The following is an 11,089-nucleotide window of genomic DNA, read 5'->3' as shown; positions in this document are numbered from 1 at the left end:
GGATCGAGCCGGGGGCCTTGCGCGTGTAAAGCGCACGTGATAACCGCTATACCACGCGAACGGATTTTTTACTTTTTATTGCCGGATTTCTCCTCGTACAATGGACAGGAATTCTTGTTGGAATTCGACATACATACACATAAGTTGCATTAAAAACAAGACTCGTACTTTGTCTCGTCTTGCTAGGTTAATAGGGCTCTTGTGTTAGCAACTGATCAAATACAGGTAGCCATTCTGGAGGATCGGAAAGTGTCCTGTAGACGTCGCGGACATACATAATAGCCTCTCTGAAGTACACTTTTGACGGTTGTGATTTAACATTCTCGTGTCTTACATCTATTCACGTCCTCCATACACTGTGCATTGTCAACAACATCAGGCGGTCACACGGCACGTCCCCTGTCTGATCAAACGGGAGAAATCGAATCCCGTGAGCTGTAAGTGGCAGTTGCTTTTTGAGTGTCCTCTGTCAAATGTCCCACAGAAAAACAGAGCCTGAACAGTCCAAAAATACGTGATCGATGGTTTCGGGCTCATTGCATATCGTACAGTTAGTACTCCAAGGGACAAAAATACCTGTTTCTTTAAGCCAGGGTTTTACAGGGAGCGCGCCGGTGGCAAGAAAGAAGAAAAACGTCTTGGTCGACGTTCTAACAGGCATCTTCTTAACGCGACTCAAAACATTACGTTCTCGTCGTAGTACATATAATGAACGATATACAGGCACAGGACACATCACATCAAGCAAGTCCCTTTACAATTTTTTCTTTGTTACATCCGAGAGATATTCTATCGAAAAGTGGCTTTTCAAAAAAGGAAAAGCATCAACGACTTCTTTCGTAATCCCTTTCAATGGAACAAGATTAGTAGAGTACGATGACACTATGTATTCGGGTAATGCCTGGCTCAAAAACACGTGACAAATGCTCTGCAGGAAAGCATCGTTCTGTTGTCTCAAGAAAAAGAATCGTGTAACAACTTGTTTCAGAAATGAATGCGATAAGCCTAGCCCTCATTTTTTAACGAACTGAAACAAGTTCAGACGACTAGTACGCTCCCAGTTCGACCCCCAGATAAAGACAGCAAACAGTCTGTGTAACTTTTGCACAGACATCCTTGCCATGCAAAGCACTTGCATCATATAGAAAACTTTTCTTACGATGAACATATTACACACAGTTGCACGTGTAAAGATTGAGAAATCGCGTCCGCCCCATTTTGTTGTTTGGGTTTTAACCCGGTCAATTTCACCCGCCCATTGGTCTTTGTTTCCGCGATAGTGTTCCAAAGGAATGCCAAGGTATTTGCCCGGCGTATCAGCAAACCTTATACCTTCGAGTTGTGTCGGCCTTTCGTCCCATTCACCGTGCCAGTATCCTAGGCATTTTTGCCAACTAATGGCGCTTCCAGTTAGGCTGCAAAATGTTTTTGCTTCCTTGATGGCACTTTCGATGCTTTTTTGAGTTCGGCAAAAGATTGCGATGTCGTCTGCGTATGAGAGGATTTTAATTTCGTGCGTTAAGAAGCGATAGCCGCATATCGTTTTGTTGTTCAGAATTTTTAAAGAGAACGGTTCAAGATATATGGCGAAAAGCAGGCTTGAGGCTCGGCATCCTTGGCGCACACTAGACCTTACTGGGTTTCCTTCGCTAAGCTTTTTGTTAATGATAAGCTTAGTAGTGCAGTTTTTATATGCCATCTTCACGCCTTCACCTATACAAAATTATCTGGTAATCCTTATCTTCTTCCGTCGAAAGCCTCTTGCCGCGGCTAACAGCCGCAAATGCCGCTCCATTGGAGCCCATGATCCCGCGATCCGTTCAGCTCGGGAGCCGGAAGCAGAATGATACAGCACGGGAACGGAGCACGGAGACGGCCATTTCTCTACCTCTTTTCTTCTGCGTATTCGCGATCGCAAAGAAAACAAAAGTATAATGCACTGTTCCCGGCCGGGATCGAACCGGGGGCCTTGCGCGTGTGAAGTGCACGTGATAACCACTACACTACGGGAACTTTTTTTTTATTTCCGAAGTTCACATGAGGAACAATAAGTCACAAACGATAAAGCACATCAGCTACTCTTGAGCTGAGGCGAGCGAAGGTAAAATTTCTTCAAACTCAGCAAATCATCAAGAAGTGTTACCCACTGAGGTGCGTCATGCTGTGCCAGGATGCATTCCCGAAGGTAAGCAGCGCTTTCAATAAAGTTTTCACGTGCACTGCGCGTATAAGCATCTGCATGCCTTACTTGCATTCGTGTTTTCCACAAGCTGTGGAGGCCAAGAAGCATGAACAAATCATATGGTAAATCTTCGTGATCAACCGGTAAAAACCTGATACCATAAGGGTCTAGTGGTAACTCTTTCTTTATACTTCTCTGTAGGACGTCCCAGTGGAATATCGCGTCCCAGCAGACCAGAAAAACAAGTTCGACTGTCTCTGGCCTCTTGCATAAAAGACAGTTCGTTGTCCAAGGGACAAAGATTCGCTTTTCTTGAAGCCACGTTTTGACAGGTAATGCATTAGGGTGTAACATGAAAATAATGTTTCACGCCTGGCCTAACTGGCATCTCCTTCACTCGCTTTAAAATATTCTGCCCTGGGCCTCCACGATAAGGCGCACGGTACAATGGCACCGGCAGCATGATATCCAGAAGATCTTTGTACAGCTTTTTCTTGGGAACACTCTACAAATAGTCTGGGGAAAAGCACACATTTAACAACTTACAAGAAAGCACAACCTCGCGCAAAAATCCGGTTACAGCACCACACATGTTTTCACCAGAGGACACTATGTTTCTTGGGAGAAGCCTCTGCAATCTAATCTGTATAAACGTTCTTAAGAAGGTTTCATTTTGATCACCAAAGAAAATGAAGCGTGATACCACTTGACGCAAAAACAAATGAACCAGTCCAAGGCCTCCACTCTTCACTGAAAGAAACAGGTTTGTTCTCCTCGTTTTTTCCCAGGTCGAAGTCCAAAGAAAGACGGCAAATTTACGATGCAATTTTTGAATAGAGGTCCGCGAAGCACACAGCACATCCATGAGGTACCATATTTTTGAAATGAGAAAAACATTGCAGACAAAGGCAGGTGAGAATATTGACAGATTCCTTCCTTGCCACGCTCCCGCTTTCTCTCTCGCCCTTGACATCTCTTTGTTCCAAAGTGGGCTGGGATCGCGATAACATTCTAGGTGCAGACCAAGGTATCGCGTTGGTATGGGAGACCATTGCAGTCGTGAGAAAAATTGCGGTGTAATATCTCATTCCCCGTGCCAAAATCCAGAACTTTTTTCCCAGTTTACTTGACATCCAGTCTGGTTACAAAACCTTTCCAGAATGTTTGTAACTTCACAAATGCTTTCTCTGTTCTTGCAAAATACCGCTATGTCGTCCGCATACGCAAGTTTCACCTGAGCAGATTGCAGCTTGAAACCCGTGACGTAATCACTGTTGATAATGGCCAGACATAAAGGCTCTAGATACGCTGCAAAAGCCAGGGGAGAGAGCGGACAACCTTGCCTCACCGAAGAACGCTCTGTGAGGCGCTCAGTAAGGTCACCATTAACTATATTTGCGTGTCATACAATTTGCGGACGCCATTTTTACTCCTACTATTACACTACCCAGGTTAGCATGCTCTAGAATGGAGAAAATAATGTCATGTGAAACACGATCGAACGCTTTAGCCAAGTCCGGCTGTATCATAGCTACCTGGCTTCCAAGCGCGTCAACACATTCCAATACGGTTCTGGCCACATGTATATTTGTTGCAATGCTGCGTCCTCTGATGCCAGAGGTTTGGTGCGGCCCTACTGATTTGTCGATTACACTCTGAAGTCGTCTGGCTAGTACTTTCATGTACACCTTGTAGTCGACATTAGTGAGGCTGATAGTACTGAAGGAACCCACTAACATTCGTTTCACAGGATCATCAGACTTGGGAATAAGTAAAATTATTGAAATACCAAAGGACAATGGAACTTTTTTGCGTTCATACGCTTCTGTTATCACTTGTAACAAGAACTGAGAAACATCTTGTTTGAAGGTTCTATAGAAGACAGCGTTCAGCCCATCTGGCCCCGGTGCTTTTCCAGATAGAAGATCATCTATTGCTTTCTCGATCTCTTCCAAAGAAATAGGCAATTCAAAACACTCTCTTACATCATTGTCGAGTGTTGGCATTAGTCGGAGGAAATCCCCTTCAAACCCTTACGCATGCTCACGCTTATTGCCGAAAAGTTCAGCTAAGCCTGGTTCGCCGGGTCAATAACCAAGCAGCGGCGTTCTTTGACGCGCAGCTCACCGACGCCTGCAATCTTCTTAATGGCATCCGCATCCTTACTACAATACCGCTAGTCACACGCTTACTGTGTGGACATTACTAAACGTTCAGCTTAATTCGAACGTTATTTTGTTGTCGGTGCAATTGGCGTCACCCATGCTTCGGCGCATTGATAAAAGTGTGCGCCCGATCACTTATGTTTGATACCTTGGGTGCAGAGCGGGTTTAAGTTTGCGTGACAGTTGGGGTAGATGTGTGAAGACGATATAACGAGTGGTATACTCACTCGTCCAGACGTTTCGCGGCTGAAGTCCTTTACTTGGAGGTTAGCGCTACAATGCTGGCCGATGAATAAATTTTTTTGATCCTCGAGGGAAGCCGAGCATCGCGAAGAGCCAGGAACACATGGAGTCCTTATGTAGCAGCGGTCCGTCAAGCGTGGACACACAGATTCAGTTGATTTCTTAATTTGCTAGTCACAATTTTTTCAGCTAACTGCTGCGCACGTCTTCAATCCACCACTCCATATTTTGCAGCTTGAACGAAGCATGCTGTGATCGAACAGAAGCAGGGCAGAAGAGGTAATGATTTCGTATTCGCGCGCTTTCGATGAGGCAACGTGTGGCGAAACGTGTGAGTCGCACCGGAAGCACCATCTCGTTTCTCTAGAGGAAAGTGATTCGCGAAAAGGGTGAAAAATCATCATCAGCATCAGCATCATCATCAGCCTGGCTACGCCAACTGCAGGGCAAAATGCATTTCCCATACTTCTCTAACTACCCCGGTCACGTGCTAATTGTGGCCATGTTCTCCCTGAAAACTTCTTAATCTCATCTTACTTTCTGCCGCCCCCTGGTACTCTTCCATTCTCTTGGAATCGAGTCCGTAACCCTTATTGACCACCGGTTATCTTCCCTCCTCATTACATGCCCTGCCCATGCCCATTTCTTTTTTCTTGATTCCAACTAAGATGTAATCAACTTGCGTTTGTTCCCTCGCCCAATCTTCTCCCTTGTTATCTCCACTCCCTTAACGTTACACCCATCATTCTTCTTTCCATAGCTCGTTGCGTCGTCCTCAATTTACGTTGAACCCTTTTCGTAAGCCTCCAGATTTCTGCCCCGTAGGTGAGTACTGGTAAGACACAGCTGTTATACACTTTTCTCTTGAGGGATAATGGCAACCTGCTTTTCACGATCTGAGAATGCCTGCCAAACGCCCCCCAGCCCATTCTTATTCTTCTGATTATTTCAGTCTCATGCTCCGGATCCGGCGTTACTACCTGCCCTAAGTAGATGTATTCCCTTACCACTTCCAGTGCCTCGCTACCTATCGTAAACTGCTGTTCTCTTCCGAGAGTGTTAAACATTACCTTTGTTTTCTGCAGAATAATTTTTAGACCCACCCTTCTTCTTTGCCTGTCCAAGTCAGGGAGCATGCATTACAATTGGTCCCGTGAGTTACTAAGCAAGGTAATATCATCAGCGAATCGCAAGTTACTAAGGTATTCTCCTTTAACACTTATTCCCAATTCTTCCCAATCCAGGTCTCTGAATACCTCCTGTAAACACGCTGTGAATAACATTGGAGAAATCGCATCTCCCTGCCTGACGCCCATCTTTATTGGGATTTTGTTGCTTTCTTTATGGATGACTACGGTGGCTGTGGAGCCGCTATAGATATATTTCAGTATTTTTTACATATGGCTCGTCTACACCCCGATTCCATAATGCGTGCATGACTGCTTAGGTTTCGACTGAATCAAACGCTTTCTCGTAATCAATGAAAGCTATATATAAGGGTTGGTTATATTCGTGCTCGGCAAGGTGCGCTGCAGTGACCACAGGATGGTAAGAACTCGAATTAGCCTAGACCAGAGGAGGGAACGGAAGAAACTGGTACATAAGAAGCCGAATAATGAGTTAGTGGTAAGAGGGAAAAATAGAGGAATTCCAGATCAAACTACAGAACAGGTATTCGGCTTTAACTCAGGATGAGGACCTTAGTGTTGAAGCAATGAACGACAGTCTTGTGGGCATCATAAAGGAATGTGCAATGGAAGTCGGTGGTAACTCCGTTAGGCAGGATACCAGCAAACTATCGCAGGAGACGAAAGATCTGATCAAGAAGCGCCAATGCATGAAAGCATCTAACCGTACAGCTAGAATAGTACTGGCAGAACTTTCGAAGTTAATCAACACGCGTAAGACAGCTGACATAAGGAAGTATAATATGGATAAAATTGAGCATGGTCTCAGGAATGGAGGAAGCCTAAAAGCAGTGAAGAAAAAACTAGGAATTGGCAAGAATCAGATGTATGCGTTAAGAGACAAAGCCGGCAATATCATTACTAATATGGATGAGACAGTTCAAGTGGCTGAGGAGTTCTATAGAGATTTATACAGTACCAGTGGCACCCACGGCGATAATGGAAGAGAGAATAGTGTAGAGGTATTCGAAATCCCAAAGGTAACGCCGGAAGAAGTAGAGAAAGCCTTGGGAGATATGCAAAGGGGGAAGGTAGCTGGGGAGGATCAGGTAACAGCAGATTTGTTGAAGGATGGTGGACAGATTGTTCTAGAGAAACTGGCCACCCAGTATACGCAATGCCTCATGACCTCGAGCGTACCGGAATCTTGGAAGAACGCTAACATAATCCTAATCCATAATTAAGGGGACGCCAAAGACTTGAAAAATTACAGACCGACCAGCTTACTGTCCGCTGCCTACAAACTATTTACTAAGGTAATCGCAAATAGAATCAGGAACACCTTAGACTTCTGTCAAGCAAAGGACCAGGCAGGATTCCGTAAAGGCTACTCAACAATAGATCATATTCACACTATCAATCAGGTGATAGAGAAATGTGCGGAATATAACCAACCCTTATATATAGCTTTCATTGATTACGAGAAAGCGTTTGATGTTGTCGAAACCTCAGCAGTCATGGAGGCATTACGGAATCAGGGTGTAGACGAGACATATGTAAAAATACTGGAAGATATCTATAGCGGCTCCACAGCCACCGTAGTCCTCCATAAAGCAAGCAACAAAATCCCAATAAAGAAAGGTGTCAGGCAGGCAGATACGATATCTCCAATGCTATTCACCGCGTGTTTACAGGAGGTATTCAGAGACCTGGATTGGGAAGAATTGGGGATAAAAGTTATGGAGAATACCTTAGTAACTTGCGATTCGCTGATGATACTGCCTTACTTAGTAACTCAGGGGACCAACTGCAATGCATGCTCACTGACCTGGAGAGGCAAAGCAGAAGAGTGGGTCTAAAAATTAATCTGCAGAAAACTAAAGTAATGCTTAACAATCTCGGAAGAGAACAGCAATTTACAATAGGCAGCGAGGCACTGGAAGTCGTGAAGGAATACATCTACTTAGGGCAGGTAGTGACGGCAGATCCGGATCATGAAACGGAAATAATCAGAAGAATAAGAATGGGCTGGGGTGCGTTTGGCAGGCATTCTCATATCATGAACAACAGGTTGCCATTATCCCTAACGAGAAAAGTATATGATAGCTGTGTCTTACCAGTACTCACCTACGGGGTAGAAACCTGGAGGCTTACGAAAAGGGTTCTACTCAAATTGAGGACGAAGCAACGAGCTATGGAAAGAAGAATGATAGGTGTAACTTTAAGGGATAAGAAAAGAGCTGATTAGCTGATTGGGTGAGGGAACAAATGCAAGTTAATGACATCTTAGTTGAAATGAAGAAAAAGAAATGGGCATGGGCAGGACATGTAATGAGGAGGGAAGATAACCGATGGTCATTAAGGGTTACGGAATGGATTCGAAGGGAAGGGCAGCGTAGCAGAGGGCGGCAGAAAGTTAGGTGGGCGGATGAGATTAAGAAGTTTGCAGGGACGACATGGCAACAATTAGTACATGACCGGGGTTGTTGGAGAAGTATGGGAGAGGCCTTTGCCCTGCAGTGGGCGTAACCAGGCTGATGATGATGATGATGATATTCCGCACATTTCTCTATCACCTGATTGATAGTGTGAATATTGTCTATAGTTGAATAGCCTTTACGAAATCCTGACTGGTCCTTTGGTTGCCAGAACTTTAAGGTGCTCCTGATTCTATTTGCGATTAACCTGTAAAACATTGACGTCACTGTTATGGGAAGTTAGTTGCTTATGTCGGCTTTGTCTCCCTTTCTCTTATATATCATGCTCATGCTGCTTATCTGCACCCATCGGAGCCTTTACCGTCCAAAATTGTTTTCCTCACTACCTCTCCTAATGCTTGCTTAGATTTGGACCCCATGTCTTTATTAATGCAACTGGGATTCCATCAAGACCTGCCATCTGGACCTGAGCTCGCGGCAAAGCAACGACACCTACAGGAAAGTCTAGGAGGCATTCAGCGAAGGGGGAAGGAAGCGAAGCGTCACGAAGAAGCAAAGTAGGCGGAGGCGCGCTGGGTTGGCCTCCTCTGGCAACTGCTGCGGCTTGTGTGTGCGCTATGGATGTACCTGGTTCGTCTCGCGATCGAGAGGCCACGCGCCGAGCGAGAATGACGGAGCAGCGGCACAAGTGGCGGCAGTCCGAGCGCGAGTCGACCGACCTCGAAGTTGTCGCCAAGCACCGGGCACGAGCTGAACAAGTCCGGCAAAAGGCGCTGGATTGCCGTGCCCAGAAGACCCCAGAAGGAGAAGGAGAAAATGAATAGTGTGAGTAGTACGCTACCAAACTGCTTGAAATAATAAATACTTTGTATTTCCATACACTGCCTTAACATCTCTCGAAATGGTACATTGCACTTTACAAAAATAAAAAAACGGACATAAAACGTACAAAATAAAACGCCACATTTACACACATTCAAAACATTTTAAAAGCATTGTACGCGCAATGCACAAAAGGGGATTAGCACCCATACGCTTGCGCATAACTCGCGTTCATGAAGTGAAACGTCAACCATTTACTTTAATTCCATCCCATCCCCAAAGCTCCGAGTCTAAACACATGATTCTGTTAATGTGAGTTGGCCCATGAATGGGAGTGATCCCGCCTGACTCTGATTTCTGGTAAATATTAGTCTGAGTGAACTCGGCTGTTTATTTTGCCTATTTATACACCTCATCTATATCACAGACAGACAGACAATGAACTTTAATGAGGTCCTGAGGGACTAGCCGGTGGAGACCCGTTGGGGCCCCCGGCTCACCGCTGGCTGCTCCCATGTCGGAATCGGGAGGCCAAGCCTCTCAGCTCTTTCACGGGCACTCTGGACGGCCATGGACTGGAGCTTGAGTTGCGTACTGGATATGGCCTCGTCCCAGTCCTGTTCGCTGGTGAGGGACGCATCCCGTAACGCAGGACACTGCCAGAGCATATGAGGTAGCGTGCTAACCTCCCCACAATCCGGGCACTCTGGGTCAATTTCTGGATAAATCCTGCTTAAGAAACTTCGCGAGGGAGGGATATGACCTCGTCTGAAGCATCCTAAGCGTGATCGATTGTGATCTGCATAGATTTGGATGTGGAGCCGGGAAGCGCCTGCGTTCCTCTTTATAATGGGAGACAATCTCGTGAAATGTTAATAACGGGTCGCTGTGGCTGAGCTCCTCCGGATCCAATGTAGCCCCATTGCCGTCGCGGCGCGTTAATTCTCGCGCACGGCGGTGAGAGGCGGTGTTTTTTTTTTTGTTTTTCCCCTTTCCTGTTCTAAACTGCAAATAGTAGAAGCGTTCGGCTGTTTCGCAGGATACATGGGAATATGGCTGGGATTCTCGTTACTACCAGTGCTCCCTAACCTTGAAGCACACACGGCCAAAGTATTCAGCGGATGCTGTGGCAAGTTGTGTTGTTACTATTTGCTGCAGGACGCCTTGGGAGTTTGGCGTAGCTATCAGAACAATGCGTGTCCATATCTCTACTTTTCTCTCCAGTAGCGTGCTGGACAATAAACAGCGGAGTGGGGCGGGGGGGGGGGGGGATAAGGGGACAAGGCCTCGCCTAAAACTGAGTCATTCTAGTTTGTTTTTTTCTCACTGCGTCCCGTTCAGGCATGCGCATCCCTCTCTCGACGCGAGAAGGGCGCTCGGGCTGCCTCTCGTTGCCACGACCCCGAAGCTATGTCACTCACAGAGAAAATTCAGAGCACGCGGTTGTGAACGAATGGTGATGGTGATAGTGACCAAGACCTACAGCAACAACCGAAGAAGAAAGAAGCTCATGCGACCTGACAATGACGCTACGAGCAGCATCACAGCGCCGTCTTATGCTGGACTAATTAGCATCATGGCGTTGAGACCACGTTCCTTCCTTTCTCTATACCGCTTTCGCGGCGTTTATTGCCGTGATACCTAACACAGACGCAGAAAACGACGAAAAACAGGCCATTAGGAGCGAATGCTTATGCGTCTTTTAGAAAGCTCCCAGAAGAGTTTCTGCGTGATCATTATATAACGAAAATACTATGTCAATAGTGCCGTCAAAAAAACGTGTTTTAACAGCCCTACGTTATTTAATTGCGGAGAGGCAGCTAATAAGCTTGATTTGAATACCATGTACTTGAGAACTTTCGAATATTGAATGTTTGATGTCAGGCTAACTCGAACAGTGGCGCTCGCGTGCTAAACACATAATACATTGTTTGCTACATAATAAACCGGTACATTCTACTTCCCACCGTGACAAAGGCCTCAACCGCTGCCATCCACTCTGCCTATCTCTCAAAACAGCGACATCCTGTTCATTGCGCGGTCACATCTCGTGGTACAGATAGGCTGGATCGCGTTTCGACATTCCAAGACCACTTTGGAGAAGGACTAGGG

At 45.9% G+C, this 11,089-nt stretch overlaps 1 non-coding gene across 1 annotated transcript; it reads right to left on the bottom strand.

Moving 5' to 3' along the window:
• Window positions 1-1,940: 1,940 nt before the first annotated feature.
• TRNAV-CAC (transfer RNA valine (anticodon CAC)) lies at window positions 1,941-2,013 on the bottom strand. The gene has a single exon. It is a non-coding gene; the product is annotated as a tRNA-Val (tRNA).
• Window positions 2,014-11,089: the final 9,076 nt, after the last annotated feature.

Source organism: Dermacentor albipictus, chromosome 2 (genome assembly GCF_038994185.2).
Source record: "Dermacentor albipictus isolate Rhodes 1998 colony chromosome 2, USDA_Dalb.pri_finalv2, whole genome shotgun sequence".
In the NCBI taxonomy this organism is placed as follows: domain Eukaryota; kingdom Metazoa; phylum Arthropoda; class Arachnida; order Ixodida; family Ixodidae; genus Dermacentor; species Dermacentor albipictus.
This window is presented reverse-complemented; position numbering and strand designations above follow the sequence as displayed.